The sequence below is a fragment of the Perissodus microlepis genome, chromosome 23 (assembly GCF_051167445.1).
Source record: "Perissodus microlepis isolate ML-2025 ecotype Zambia chromosome 23, ASM5116744v1, whole genome shotgun sequence".
NCBI lineage: Eukaryota > Metazoa > Chordata > Actinopteri > Cichliformes > Cichlidae > Perissodus > Perissodus microlepis.
The window spans coordinates 4,520,164-4,536,618 of record NC_140482.1 but is presented as its reverse complement, the minus strand read 5'-3'; the positions used below and the strand labels follow the sequence as shown (position 1 = coordinate 4,536,618).

The following is a 16,455-nucleotide window of genomic DNA, read 5'->3' as shown; positions in this document are numbered from 1 at the left end:
AGATTAAATTCCACTTGCCACATATTGTTTGGTTTTTTTTCTCTCTAACTTACTATGTCTCCATCTTATTGGCTCCCTAGTAAATGTGTTTTGTCCGTTTAATCAGTTATTGACAGTGAGGTGCTGTATTAGGTTTTATGGCTGTTACTGTCAAAAGGAAATATTCCCTATGAGAGGTCTGTAATTAGCACCTGGGAAATGGTCAGCGAGGCGCTTTTGTGCTTAAAAGAAAGCAGGAAGAAACTAGAGAGAGAAGGAAGGAGTAGTGACAGTTTTAGCGCCCTCTGCAGTTTGTGTGTTGAGTGCAAAAGCTTACAGCACCTGGTATTCCCAGGCGGTCTCCCATCCAAGTACTGACCAGGCCCGACCCTGCTTAGCTTCCGAGATCAGACGAGATCGGGCGTGTTCAGGGTGGTATGGCCGTAAGCGAAAGCAAAGCTGTCAAAAAGACCTTTTATCGGTGGCAAATGTCACACAGTTTGATATATATTATTGTGCTAAACGTCATATGTTACAGCGACAACATTGAGCTGCACAAATGATTTTCTCGCAGTAACATCGCGATAAGAAGACATGTTCGTTGATTACAGCACAGTGTAAAAGTGACAGAGAGCACACAGTGTGTTCGGACGATTTGGAAGTCCAACATTTTTGTGGTTTGGAGATTTTAACTTAAATATAGAAAACAAAAAACGTAAGCGTGTATGTGTCGTTACAGCATGTATAAAAAGGCCGTTTCTGAGGTGTGCTTTCGCTTAACAGCGTGTCTGAACTGCACTTGACTTGATCTCTGCTCATCTCCAGGCTTCACTTCTCATTCGGTAAGAACTCGTTGGCTTTTGTATACTTCCAAGAAAGAGGGAGAACTTACTCGCCTGCCACACTTATACTCACATTCACATATACTCATATCCAGACATTGGCTTAAAAAACATGCTGGCATCATCTGGCTTCTGTGAGGATGCATATCATACATATGTAATGCAAGTACTGCATGTCAGGATGGAGGCCTGTCTTTACTGATTTATGTTCAAATAAAGTTTATCTTTAATTCCACCTTCAGGGCATTTCAGTCGCTGAAGTCATCTTCACCACCTGCTCTTCCAGAATACGGACTCGTGCCTGAACACCTGCAGTTAACCAACCAAACACTGATCAGTAAAGCAAAAAAAGGTATATGTTCTCATTTGGAAAAATTCGAATTACAAGTTTTATAAATTTCTAATATAATAATTACATTTAGCAAAAATGTTGTCTCTTTGTGATCACATCTATTATCAATATCAGTGCTTACACAGCCGTGACGTGTATGAAGATAACATTTTTTTGTGACAGCTATTTCCTAACTGCATCCTTCAGGCCTGGTGGGTGTGGCCCTGCCAGGTGGTTGGCCACACCTGAAGACCATCACACAGCTGATCAAGCCTTGTCGGAGGAGCTACTTAAGAATGCGGTGGCGCTCTCTCTGACGCTGGATCATTGCGTGACTTCACGTTAGTCTCTCGGCCAGTCAGTACGGATAGTCTGCCGCATTGTATGTGTCTTACGGCTGCCTGTTTGTTATCTCCCCAGGAGAAGCGTGGAGACGAGAGGGCAGCGAGCACGGGGTGCTCAGACACTGAGGAGCGGAGACAAGGAACACTAGCACTGGGAAGAGGACATTTCACGGGAGTCGGGAACGCACTGCGGATTTATTGTTATTTTCCATTCACTGTAAATAAACGCACTGCTTGCATTCAGAGCTCCGTGCCTGGCTCCTCCTTCCTCACATCCCCACGGTTGACGCTGGCCAACCGTGGCAAATACCTTTTCTTAGATTCATTATTAGTTCAACATTGACAAATAGTAGTTGGCTAATATCAGGAGCCAAAAAGAAAACAAAAAACAAACGAAATAAATATTTCAGATGCTGAAAATAAATTATTACGGTTGTTTAAATTTGCTGTCCGCAAGTTAGGTGTAATACATGTAGTCAATCTAATGAATCAATATTACATGTAAAAAGTACAGAACTGAAAATAAAACTAAAATATAACGGTAAATGAACTGGTTCTTGTATAAAACTTTTCTACTCTCTACAACTTGCCTCATTCATGCACTCACTTTTTTCTATGCTTTTTCTCTGTAAGTGCTTTCTATCTAACAGTAATACGCATTCATCCTCCCGATGGATGCATCGGAGAGCAACTTGGGGTTGGTGTCTTGCCCAAGGATATTTGGCATGCAGGCTGGAGCAGGCGGGGATTGAACCAGCAACTTTCTGATTAGTAGGTTTCCTACCTGAGCTACAGAAACCCCAATTTGTGGTGTTCTGGAAACAACACGTTCTCATCCCAACAGGTAACGATGCTATGTGACAAATCATCGGTATGTGTAAATGTGTTTTTTGTTCTAATCATGAATCGCTTTGTAAAACAAGACCTGATAGGGTTAAGGTTAAAGTTATGGTTAGAGTTAATGTTAGGGATAGGGCTGGAATGGACGGCTGGAGCCTCTCCTCCAAGTGTGTGTTACTGCCGCGAACAGCATTCTGTTGTATTCTGTTGTATGCTTTTCTCTGTAAGCGCTTCGAGCCTGTACTTTTTTGCTTTAACTGAGTAATGAAGTTGAATCAGTACTTTAACTTTCACTGGAACAATAGTATTTTTACTTCTACTTAAGTAGAGAATGTCTGATCTTTTGCCAACTCTGGCTGTCTCTCAGTCTTGGAATACCCACTTGTTGTCCAGCGGTGTCCTGGGAATATGGGAACTAGACAGACTGGGGAAACAATGGGAGGAGACACAAAGATGGAATCACTTTTACCATCTTTTATGTATTTGCTGGTCGTCTTATTTCTTCTATTTTGCAAGCACAGTGTTGCAATCATTGTCTTTGTGGTACAATGACACAGGTAGAATGCAGGTGTTTTCATGTAACATGATGCCAGAAAGATGAGTAATGTGTTTTGAAGAGAAGATAAAACATCATGTTTGAACAAAGATAAGCAGCAGACACGTCTGTGTGTGAGTTATTCAGGTTCAGGAAGAAGGTAATATGTCTGCAGAATTTGTAATTCTTATGAAGATATTGCTTGTACAATAAACAAAATCCCTTTAACTTCTTCTGGAGAGTGTCTTTATATATTTAGTCATTTTGGGGCGATCCTTTATTTAGTAGTAACCCTAGTCGGGGATATATATCAGAGTTTACTTTCAGATATGAGCATTGTGCTACCTGTGGATGAATGAATGATTTATTTATTTATTTATTTATTGAAAGACTGGCTCATGTAAAATATCTGAAAGTATGACAAAGCTCTCCTGTTACACTTTATGGACACCTGAGCTTCACCATGAGGGCCTGTCTTTATTCACTGAAATGCACTTTTATAATGAATTCACAGTAATCACTGACACCTTCAGAGCATTACATTCATTAAAGACGTCTTCTACACCTACTCTTCCAGACGACCGACACATACTTCAACCACTGCAGGTTAACCAGCCACTCATCAGTAAAGCAAAAACTAAATGTAAATGTCCTCATGTGGAAAAGACTGAAACACAACTCCCATATATCACTAATGTAACAGATCCATTTAGGGAGAGTGAGAACACTAGGCTGGATGTGTTTTAATGCAGGAACATTCATCATGTCTTGAGTTCAACAAATCATTTACATTTACATTTAATATGTGAGCTGGATGGTTACACGATACAATATGATTGTCAACAATAACTGCAATGAATGCTGGTTTGAGGGCGGAGTCAAGGAGGCCATTTACGTGAAAAGGGAAAGACCCTCTCTGAATCGAGGAGGGGGCCTAAGGGTACATCTGTCACCATCTTACAATGCTGTGATTGCAGCTGTTCTCCAACTCTCTGTGAATGGTACTCAAGACCATTGATCAGTGGTTGTTGATCAATGGTCATGAGAATTTGCATAATCATGATTAAGGAACTGACCTCCCAGCCCATTGTTCCTTCAGTCGGCTGGTTTCTCTGACTGAAAACGCTACGTCCAGAAGAACAGAATCAACTTTTGGAGATTTACTTCCCTGGATGATTGAGCACGCATCAAGACCTTTTAATCAGGCCAACAAATATCTTGTACTCAATTTTAGCAGCAGCCATTGTGACACTGATGATAAAACTTGTGTAAAAGTGCGAAGCTGTAAAAAAGTAATGATAAAAAAGCATTTTTGTAGCTGAATGTTACTGGATAGCTGTTTCATCTGTAACACATCAAAATAACCTGCTAAGGTTTAATAGGCTATAAGGAACACACTCACTTCCTGAGCCCTGGGCAATAAGAGACGTTTTGTGTTTTATAATTTATTGATATGTTTGCTCCTTTCTGACCTGCGTTAATGGAGCCATTAGAGCACCATGTCCGCTACAATAGTTCTGTAGTTTGATGCTTGAGTCGTTGCAGACTTGTTGAAACTCCCTCACCCGTCAAAGCAGCGTCTTTGTTATTCGAGTCCAGCAGATGGCAGTGTTTCACTGTCTGACGGCTGTCTGAAGCTTCAGCTGGATTATCCGTTTGCTATGTTTGCCATGTTACAGTGGGGAGGAAAAACTCCCTTTTAACAGGAATATCTAGACATGAGTGATTACTGCAGTGGGGCACTATCTGTGCTATCTATAAGAAATGTTAGGAACAATAAAACTCTGAGGATCAGGGCTCCATTTCACTCCAGTGTTTAGTGGCATTTTAAGAGAGTGAATACCGACGCTAAATGTCTTTGTAAAGCAAAAGCACGTTGTTAGCCTTTACAGAGCAAAGCTATGGATCAATGTGCAGTGAAGAACAATCGAGGTGGCCAGTCTGTCCTTTCCTAACCAATCACAGAGCTCCTTACATTGTTGCGCTGGAGAATAACTAAATATAATATAAATATAATATAAAGATGATATTGAAAATAATCTTTTGTAGAGTCACTACTTAGTGGGCAGAGGACAGTTATCACTTTGCTGGATGCTTTAAAGTCGCATGTTCTGTATTTGCTGTATGCAGATTAACAGGATATTAACAGATTAACAGCTTTCATTAGACTTCATATGATAATCAACAGTGAAGTGTTTCTCTTTCAGTGTTTATTCTTGCTCATTGAATGATCTCTGTTCAGATAATATGCTGCACTCATCTCATGTTTCTTTAAATACGGCATCACTTGTCCAGCTGTCAAACTCTGAAAGAGTTACAGTTTCACCACTGAGCACTTTGAACGGTTATTCTTTTATTTAAAAGTATTTATTTGAGCTGCATTATCATCAATACGACAAAAACAGTGACTTCAACAAAAATTAATCTAAAAATATTTAGGGGGAAATGTTCCTACACCCCTCATGTAAATGTTACACCTCCAAAAGGGAGAAATAATCAGAATAAGGCGTAATCATTGTCTTGATAATAATGACCATGAAAATGAAACTAGGCCTACCTTTAGTTCAGCACACTCAGTGTTACATAAAGACATGCGAACATCCCATCATCCATTCTGGAGCCTACTTTTTAAAAGAGCGAGCTGTTTATTCTGGCTGAGTAGCAAACAGAACCAACCATGAAAACCTAAACTGGGAAAACACTCGGAAACCTTGAACACTGGGAATATGGAGACACAGGGGGTAGGTGAACAGACACTCTGACAAAGGACAGAGGAAAACAGAGACAATATATATAAGACAAGAAGTAACACAGACACCCTTTTCGGTGACAAAAAAGAGAAAATATCCAGTGAAAGGCAGTTCTCTTGGAAAAACTGCCTTATTGATGTCAACGGTCAGAGAAAAATGTCTGATAGGAAGGCAACCGTAGCTCATACAACCATTTGTTCCAACCAAAGAATGCAGAAGAGCGTTTTGGTCAGCTAAGAACAGGAAATTGAAGCTACAGTTCTCAAAATTTGACATGAGTAGATTGGATAAATGTTGCCTGGTCTGATGAGTTTGATTTCTGCTCTGACATGCAGATGGTCGGGTCAGAATTTGGCATAAATAGCATGAAAGGATGGATCCATGCTGCCTCATGTCAGCTGTGCAGACTAGTGGTGGTGGTGTCACTGTGGGGGGGAGGGGGGGTATTTTCTTGCTGAAACGTTACATAGTGTGTGTGTGTGTGTGTGTGTGTGTGTGTGTGTGAGAGAGAGAGAGAGAGAGAGTGAGAGAGAGTGAGAGATAGTAAGAGAGAGCTTGAGAGAAGCTGAGCTTTATTCAAAGTGATTTGAAACAAACTGCAGCAATAAGGGCAAACTAGTGCACAGTTATGTTTACGTGAGCGTTATTTTGTATGCATTTGACAGTTCCATAACTGTGAGAATACATTGATAGCATTTAACTCTAGTAACGGGCATTTGTACCAGTAAGCATGAAAAAGTAGGGAAAAGAACTAGTATGTAAGCACTGACTAGTACTGTAAAGTATATGTGTATATAGGGCAATCGTGGCTCAAGAGTTCGCAGTTCATCCTGTAATTGGAAGGTTGCCAGATTGAGCCCCGCCTCCGACAGTCTCGGTCGTTGTGTCCCTGGGCAAGACACTTCACCCGTTGCCTACTGGTGGTGGTCAGAGGGCCCGGTGGCGCCAGTGTCCGGCAGCCTCGCCTCTGTCAGTGCGCCCCAGGGCAGCTGTGGCTACAATGTAGCTGCCATCACCAGTGTGTGAATGTGTGAATGACTGAATGTAGTGTAAAGCTCTTTGGGGTCCTTGGGGACTAAGTAAAGCGCTGTACAAATACAGGCCATTTACTGTGCGTGTGTTTATGCTCAAGTGTATGAATAAATTAGTCAGTATTAAACAGTTGCAATTTAAACAGTAGAAGAGTGGCACTATATTTATATATTTATAAAGAATTTCAAACAACAATTAATTGATGCTCAAAGCAGGTTTATTTAATTAATATTCAGATTTCCAATTAGTTCCGAATTCATTCAGCAGCAAATCATATCACCAGTCACTTCAAGGCTGTATGTATTATTGTAAGGTAGACCCTACAATAATACATACAGAGAACCCAACAATCATATGACCCCCTATGAGCAAGCACTTTGGCGACAGTGGGAAGGAAAAACTCCCTTTTTACAGGAAGAAACCTCCAGCAGAACCAGGCTCAGGTTGGGGCGGCCATCTGCTGCGACCGGTTGGGGTGAGAGAAGGAAGACGTTTGTTGTAGGTCTGATTGAAGGACTGATGTGATGGTAAGTTGTCTGCTGCTCCGCTTTGAATATTGAGAGATTAGTTGATGGATTTCAAGCCAAATTGTGCCCAAGTTTAAGACCATATTCATTGGTTGTTTTTGTTGATGTTATTGTTTTGGGCTTTTTTTCCACAAGAATTTCTAGCTCCCCTAGAATTCTGGCCACCCAAATGATGATTGCTGCTGAGAGAGCACAAGGTTTTGTCCCCCTGTGTTATTCATATCAGTGCAGGGGGTTCTCCTTGAGAGGCGAGGGTCGAAAAAGGGATGCTTCAGAACCTCCGAGGGTGTTATGCGCTGATTTGCATCCAAGGCCAACATTTCTTTGATTAGCCTTACAAATAATGATTGGCCGTTTTCCGGTCCTCGCCTAACCTTCAGCAGTTGTTCGAGGTCATCGAGACGCTTAAGTTTTATCCATCGAGTTTCCTTGGATCGATAATCTGTCTCGTATTGAAATTGTTCTTGGGTCTTAAATGTCCAGCGCTGTTCGTTGTAGTTATCCTCGATGAAATAGCAGTCAGTGTAGAAGCCAGACTTTAGAAGATGATCTGGTAGCTGACCCTGAGTTTCAATTATGAATTTCAAAACATCATAATCGTCTTCCCCAGGATAGAGAGGCACCCCTGTAGCAAGCTCCACAGCTACCAGCCCCAGAGACCACATGTCAATTGCTTCATCGTATGGAATGCCAAGCATAACCTCAGGTGCACAATAACCAACCGTCCCCACACGGTCACCAGGAATCACTGCAGAAGCAGGACATGCGAGGCCAAAGTCTATGAGTTTGACTTTGACGGGAGACTCACTGCGGTTCACAACCATGATGTTTCCAGGTTTGAGGTCAGCATGAACTATTCCCACAGAACCCAGGTGGAACAGAGCATTTGCGAGCTGATGCAAAATTGGCCTGAGTTCTCTCATTGGGAGACCTCGGTTATTCCGGTCCCCAATGTAGTCCCACAGGCTTTGGTCGAGGAGTTCGAAATTCAAGAAAATGCGCTCTCCATCGAGGAAATAGCCGTTCCATTCGACAATGTTGCACCTGTCTGGATCCAAGCGTCGTAGCTGCTCCAGGATGAAAATTTCCAGTTTTGCCTGGAGCAGAATTTCAGGGTCGCTCTTGTTGACTTTAATAGCAACAGTTTGGTTGTTTTTTGTATCGCGACATCTGGTTACCAAACCAAAGCCTCCTTCTCCAAGGAAGGCCTCTACCACGTGGTGATCTCCTAAAATGGTCCCTTCCGTTATTTGAAGATCATCTTCAGAGGCAGATGGGTTGGCTGAGGTGTTGATGTCTCCTTTTTGAGGAAATTCAACTGAGTTTTGGAAACTGCAGCTGAATTTTTGCGATCCATGACTTTTCCAGCTTGAAGGCTGCTGAGAGAGCACAAGGAGTTCTCCCCCTGTGCTATTCATGTCAGTGCAGGGGGTTCTCCTTGAGAGGCGAGGGTCGAAAAAGGGATGCTTCAGAACCTCCGAGGGTGTTATGCGCCGATTTGCATCCAAGGCCAACATTTCTTTGATTAGCCTTACAAATAATGTTTGGCCATTTTCCGGTCCTCGCCTAACTTTCAGCAGTTGTTCGAGGTCATCGAGACGCTTAAGTTTTATCGATCGAGTTTCCTTGGATCGATAATCTGTCTCGTATTGAAATTGTTCTGGGGTCTTAAATGTCCAGCGCTGTTCGTTGTAGTTATCCTCGATGAAATAGCAGTCAGTGTACAAGCCAGACTCTAGAAGATGATCTGGTAGCTGACCCTGAGTTTCAATTATGAATTTCAAAACATCATAATCGTCTTCCCCAGGATAGAGAGGCACCCCTGTAGCAAGCTCCACAGCTACCAGCCCCAGAGACCACATGTCAATTGCTTCATCATATGAAGTGCCAAGCATAATCTCAGGGGCACAATAACCAATTGTCCCCACAGCACCACCAGGAATCACTGCAGAAGCAGGACATGCGATGCCAAAGTCTATAAGTTTGACTTTGACAGGAGACTCACTGCGGTTCACAACCATGATGTTGACAGGTTTGAGGTCAGCATGAACTATTCCCACAGAACCCAGGTGGAACAGAGCATTTGCGAGCTGATGCAAAATTGGCCTGATTTCTCTCATTGGGAGACCTTGGTTATTCCGGTCCCCTATGTAGTCTGACAGGCTTTGGTCGAGGAGTTCGAAATTCAAGCAAATGCGCTCTCCATCGAGGAAATAGCCGTTCCATTCGACAATGTTGCACCTGTCTGGATCCAAGCGTCGTAGCTGCTCCAGGATGAAAAGTTCCAGTTTTGCCTGGAGCAGAATTTCAGGGTCGCTTTTGTTGACTTTGATAGCAACAGTTTGGTTCTTTTTTGTATCGCGACATTTCGTTACGACACCAAAGCTTCCTTCTCCAAGGAAAGCCTCCACCACGTGGTGATCTCCCAAAATGGTCCCTTTAGATATTTCAAGCTCATCTGAGCCGAAGGATGGGTTGGCTGACATGGTGTAATGTGTCTGTTTGCGCTGTAAATTGGTGAGAAACAAAACTGAACTTGTTTTGGTTTCTCCTGTAAATTGCTCTCAAAACTTCTCGAAAGGGTTTTAGTTGCTGCAGGTCAACGTCCGTTAAGCATAAAGTAACAGGTGAGCGCTCCTATTTATGGGTTTTGGGATCAAAGCAAAGTTATGACGTCAGAAAAGATCGAAGCAAAGTTACCACTCAAAAGCGATCGAAGCATTCTAATATGTGCGCATGCGCACATATTAGAAGCGATCGAAGCGATTCTAATATGTGCGCATGCGCACACACGTGCTTGTTTGTGTAATATTGTTCACACTAAATTTGACCCTAATCAATTTAATATCAGTCAATCAAAGAAAATGTCAGTTTTGGAAAATTTTAAAATGACATAACTGACAGTTAAAACATTTTTTGTTCATGTATTTGTATTGTTTTCGGGGTTTTTTGCATACCATGTCAAGCTTTTCTGTATATAGTCATGTCGTAGATTTCGGAGCAAACAAGAAATTGAATTGGATTTTAATATTGCAGTGCTTGGATTTCGGATTTGGTGCTTAAAACTTCTTGAAACTGTAACCGTATTTCATTCACCACAAATAACTATCTGATTGAATAGTTTCTTATCAGATAGAGAAATAAAATGAGTCGCAAAGTCTAAAAGCAACATTTCTCTGCCTGGGCTGTACCTCTGCACGTTAGTCTGTTTCAATGTGTGACCCCCCCACCCCCTCCCTGATCAGTCGGGGGTGAGTGCACTAATGTGCCTGGAGGCCGTTTTAATGAGTGTTTGCTGGAAAACGAAAAATACAAGAAGGATTTGTACGTTTTCACAACGGGGGAGTTGCGTAAGTACTAGTAAATAATTTTCTCGAGTGTGTACGTTACACATGTTATTTTTAAAAAATTGGTATTATTATTTTGCTAGCTAGCAAACTCGCGGGTTAAAGGATTGAAGTGCACTCAGTGCGATACAATACGGTGCCGCTATTCTAACAGTTAGTTATTGCAGGGTAACTTGTAGCATATGCTGTGAATTTAACCAAGATTACACAGCAGTAGCAGTAATACGAGTTACTTCCCTCAAGTGAAAGCGTTAAACGTTAGCCCGATGCTTAACTAGCCAACGTCAGGCTTTCTGATTGAAGGCTAAAAGCGACGTTGTCACCAAGTAAACAGAATATTGATGATATTTTTGTGTATTGCTGCAGCTTTTTCAAGTATTAACCTGGTGTCTTTGGGAACACCTTAGGGGGAAATGACGGTAATATGACTGAACCATATGGGAACAAAGAATAGGCACTTTTTTGTGCTACCGAAGTTTCCTCCTTTCATTCAAAATCTGTTTATCATTAAACAATTTAAACATAATGGCTTCAAGCTCACATTGAGGCCTGTGGGGCACTATCAGCCACTGAGACAGTAGACAAGTGACTATTTCACACTTTAAGGCTGCCTGTTTATTTAAGGGAGATGAACAGTACATTATAACTGTACATAATAATATCAATGATGATAGATTAAATAAATAGGTTTTTGAAAGACGCTTGTGCATTTTTAAAGTCTAAAGTGTTGAATTGATCTGAGTATGTCATCTGTTCAAAGCCTCTCCCAGTCAGTGCTGTTCTCTATGCCTGTCTTACTCTACATGATGTTATTAGCACAAACACTTTAAAGGTGATAATTAGGTCTACAACAATAACACAGACTGCAATGTAGTTAAGCGTCTTACAGTTAGTTTTGAATGAATGAACTTAAAAAACAACACAAGCAAAGATCTGTCTCCTCCTGTTTTTTGTGTCACATAAGAAAGAAGCATCAATATCTGATGAGAAGACTTATTCATTTGGCCTTTCACGTGGTCTTACTCAGGTGATGCGAAGTGAAATATGCATCCTTTTTATGGTAATGTGCTGGAAAAGTTTGAAAATGGACATTAAACGTGCTTACAAAGTGCTTGAATTTGACCCTGAAAGGTGTATGAACCCAGAAAAAGTCACACTTGGACTAAAAAACTCTCATAGCAAGTTAATCATATTCAATTGATTTGATGCTTTCAGCACAAAATTTAGCCACACAGTCAGGACAGCGTCTGATTTGCCTTCATCGGTAAACGTGTTTATGCAGTACATAGTAACAGTGTGGCTGAGTCCTCTGGTTCAAATCAGTTCCAGTACATTTGGAGATGTAAGTCTTAACCTTTCACATGCATCGGGAAGGAAAATACAACCAACATTTAAATGTCTTAATTCAATTTATTTTAAGTGTCTTAATGAGCTGCTGCATGTGAAAGTTAGCAACCGTTGATTTTACTGGCCAACAGTTACTCAGTGTTAGCTCATTACTCTTTACTCTGAGTTGTTGGAAGAAAGCTTGTCTGTTGTTGGTTAATCTGATTCCTGAGCGCTTGTGTTTGTGCTCAGCCAAAGACGTTGTTTTTTTAAAATGATGAAGCAGCTCCGCTCTCTATAGTATTTATTTGTTGGAGGGAATGTGTTTTGATCATCCTCATGTTCATTTCCAACATGATATTCTTATTCTTGGACTCTACTAGAGTAGCTTTGCATGCTTCTTTATCTTAAACGAAGCTCCTCTTTTTCTCCTCTGCCTGAAAAACAGGGGTTGTGCCTTTAAGCTAACTTTACTCTTATTGGTTGATATTAAAAAGACTTGCTATTAATGATCAGGGCTTTTTTAATATCATGGATCGGGTGTTCTTTTTATTCATGCTTTTTTCTGGGGTCTATGATGGATATTTTTGCATAAATTAAGATCTGATTAAAAATATTAGTCTCACACGTTGCATTAATTTCATTCAAAAGTGAGTCAGGTAGGTGTTAAGTAGAAATACAGCAGAATAGTGAAATTAATCTTGTATTTATCGTCTAATCTTGATCACATGTTCAGCGCTCGTAAAAATATATTTGGAAAACAAAAATATTTGTGCTTATTATTTAGTTTATTTATTACAGAGGAAAAAAACATGACACTCTTCCTCACCACTTCCATTCAACCTCTTTCCTCAGGACTCATTTTAAGCTGCGTACAGAAGGATTCAATCAGTCTGCAGAACACACACATGCATCTGCTTCAGTGGAAATGAACATCACTTTAATGTCCTTATACTGATCACCACACAGTGTATGTGCGCTAAAACAGAAATCATTTCACTGCTCCTTCGTAGTGGCAGGTTACAAAACGTCATTAGATGCTGCGTGGCCGTACAAGATAGACTTTGGTTAGCAACAACTCTCTGAGGCCTTTACTGTGAAACAGAACGCTGTCTTATCCGGCTAACTTCAAGGTTTAATGTGGGATTTTTTTGTAATCCAAGACATAATGCCAGGTCAACTCATGCTTTGAACCTAATCTGCTCCAGAGCAAATCATGTTCAAATGTGAGATCAACAGGTAGAAAATCACAACCTACTAACCAGGAAGACCAAAAAGAACAAAATAAATAAAATCCCCGATCCTGGAAGATCCCTCAGACCGCTGTGTGCAGAGAGTAGGAGGGTGTAAAATTTTTCAGCAGAGTCTGATGTCTTTGTCTTTCCATGATGAGCAACAATAATGAATATAGATTCTCTACAACAACTTTATTGTTTTGGAAGTATTAATATATGATCCTAAAACTTCTACATTTAACCTTTTAATCAGACCAGCAAAAATCTAGTATTGAATTTTAGCTGTTGTTTAGCTGTTGTTTTTTTGGCTGTTTCACCTGTAAGACATTAAAATAACATGCTAAGGTTTAATAGTCTATAAGGAATACACTCTGAGCCCTGGGCAGTGTTGTGCTAATAAGAGAAGGTTTGTGTGTGCAGTGAAACAGTAATTTTTGTATTTCACAATTTATTGATATGTTTGATCCTTTCTGACCTACATTAATGAAGCAGCCATTAGAGCACCATGTCCGCTCTAATAGTTCCTGTAGTCGTTGCAGACTTGTTGAAACTCCCTCACCCGTCAAAGCAGCGTCTGTGTTATTCGAGTCCAGCAGATGGCAGTGTTTCACTGTCATATGACGGCTGTCTGAAGCTTCAGCTGGATTGTTCGTTTAAATTAGATCGTTGTATAGAATAGTTTGTGTTTGCTATGTTTGCCATGTTACAGTGGGGAGGAAAAACTCCCTTTTAACAGGAATATCTAGACATGAGTGATTACTGCAGTGGGGCACTATCTGTGCTATCTATAAGAAATGTTAGGAACAATAAAACTCTGAGGATCAGGGCTCCATTTCACTCCAGTGTTCAGTGGCATTTTAAGAGAGTGAATACCGACGCTAAATGTCTTTGTAAAGCAAAAGCACGTTGTTAGCCTTTACAGAGCAAAGCTATGGATCAATGTGCAGTGAAGAAAAATCGAGGTGGCCAGTCTGTCCTTTCCTAACCAATCACAGAGCTCCTTACATTGTTGCGCTGGAGAATAACTAAATATAATATAAATATAATATAAAGATGATATTGAAAATAATCTTTTGTAGAGTCACTACTTAGTGGGCAGAGGACAGTTATCACTTTGCTGGATGCTTTAAAGTCGCATGTTCTGTATTTGCTGTATGCAGATTAACAGGATATTAACAGATTAACAGCTTTCATTAGACTTCATATAATAATCAACAGTGAAGTGTTTCTCTTTCAGTGTTTATTCTTGCTCATTGAATGATCTCTGTTCAGATAATATGCTGCACTCATCTCATGTTTCTTTAAATACGGCATCACTTGTCCAGCTGTCAAACTCTGAAAGAGTTACAGTTTCACCACTGAGCACTTTGAACGGTTATTCTTTTATTTAAAAGTATTTATTTGAGCTGCATTATCATCAATACGACAAAAACAGTGACTTCAACAAAAATGTATCTAAAAATATTTAGGGGGAAATGTTCCTACACCCCTCATGTAAATGTTACACCTCCAAAAGGGAGAAATAATCAGAATAAGGCGTAATCATTGTCTTGATAATAATGACCATGAAAATGAAACTAGGCCTACCTTTAGTTCAGCACACTCAGTGTTACATAAAGACATGCGAACATCCCATCATCCATTCTGGAGCCTACTTTTAAAAGAGCGAGCTGTTTATTCTGGCTGAGTAGCAAACAGAACCAACCATGAAAACCTAAACTGGGAAAACACTCGGAAACCTTGAACACTGGGAATATGGAGACACAGGGGGTAGGTGAACAGACACTCTGACAAAGGACAGAGGAAAACAGACAATATATACACTGAGGGGTGATCAGGGAAGTGGACAAACATGGGAACACAGACTAGGATTATCAACATAAGACAAGAAGTAGCACGAACACAGAGACTGAAATAAGGACACATAAGCTTGACACTAGGATGGAAATAAACAAACATGCGACCACACGACGGACTGGGGAGAGAAGGACAACAGACAAAGAGAGGGACACTGGAAACAGGTAAAGGAGACAAAACCCAGAGACAGCACTAAGACACAAAGAGAGGGAGAGACAAGATGGGCTGGGGACACTAAGGGGACGCTGAAGACAGAACACAGAGACGAAGGCTATGACAGACGTTACGTGACAACAAGACTGACATCCACAGGAGACACAGAAAAAACAATAATCAGAAAATTCACGAATGCAGGAAAAGTAAACTAGGATACTTCAGTTACTATAAGAACACAACAATAATGATTAAGCAACATTCAAAAGTCCATCAACACAAAACTCTGGGACAAAGACCCAGAACCATGACACACAGACACTGACAGTGTTCTTGTTAATGCTCATCCTCCTCTGGATCTTATTTAATTAGCTAAAGTGGACTGCAGTCTTTCATTTATTGATATTATTAATAGTTTACCCGTATTAGACTCTTTCAGTCCACCTGAATAATGATAATAATGGATTGGATTTATATAGCGCTTTTCAAGGCACCCAAAGCGCTTTACAATGCCATTATTCATTCACTCTCACATTCACACACTGGTGGAGGCAGCTACGGTTGTAGCCACAGCTGCCCTGGGGCAGACTGACAGAAGCCAGGCTGCCATATTGCGCCATCGGCCCTTCTGGCCAAACATAACAACATGTTACAAACCGTCCAATTTCACAGTTGCTCATTTCCGGTCTGCCCGGCTTTCGGAGGACCCAGCCCACTTAGACCACGAAGGCCGGGTCCTCAGGTGGACGCAAGCTGTGTCCCAAAACGTCGGCTGCATCCTTCGGAGGACCCGGCCTTCGCGGTCTACGTGGGCCGGGTCCTTCGAAGACCGAGAAGGCCGGAAGTGCGAGGTTGTGAAATGGGACGGTCTAGCCTTCAGATTTGCGTCACCGCTGTCTTGGTGGAGTTTAATAAACTCAGCCGTCTGCTCCGTGCTATCTAAAATATAACAGGACACGGGCGTAAATTCTCAACCGTCTCACACTTCTGTTTGATCAGTTTTCTGTTTAACGTTTAGTCAGCTGTGTGAAAATCCCGGAGGAACCCACTCGATGGATTAATAGAGTTTTATTTAATCTAATAATCTAATAACTTTGATCTCAGCCAAACCGATTTACTCCGGAACAAATAAAACACAGAAAAAAGGCAAACACTTACATTTTAAGTTGACAGGGGATTTCTTTAAATCACCCCGTAGTTCTTCAGCTAAGACACCTGAGTTAGAAAACACAAACACTGCAGTTGTCTTTACTCGCGAGGGCAGTCATGGACGCAAGACCTGCATCTCATCACTGTCTGCGTGCTTTATTTATACTTTTCTGTGTGTCTGTGTCTGTGTGTGTGTGTGTGTGTGTAC

The 16,455-nt window shown here is 41.1% G+C and overlaps 1 non-coding gene across 1 annotated transcript; it reads right to left on the bottom strand.

Annotated features, from left to right (window-relative positions):
- Window positions 1–309: 309 nt before the first annotated feature.
- Window positions 310–428, bottom strand: LOC146360789 (5S ribosomal RNA). Its single transcript, XR_014799607.1, has one exon. It is a non-coding gene; the product is annotated as a 5S ribosomal RNA (ribosomal RNA).
- Window positions 429–16,455: the final 16,027 nt, after the last annotated feature.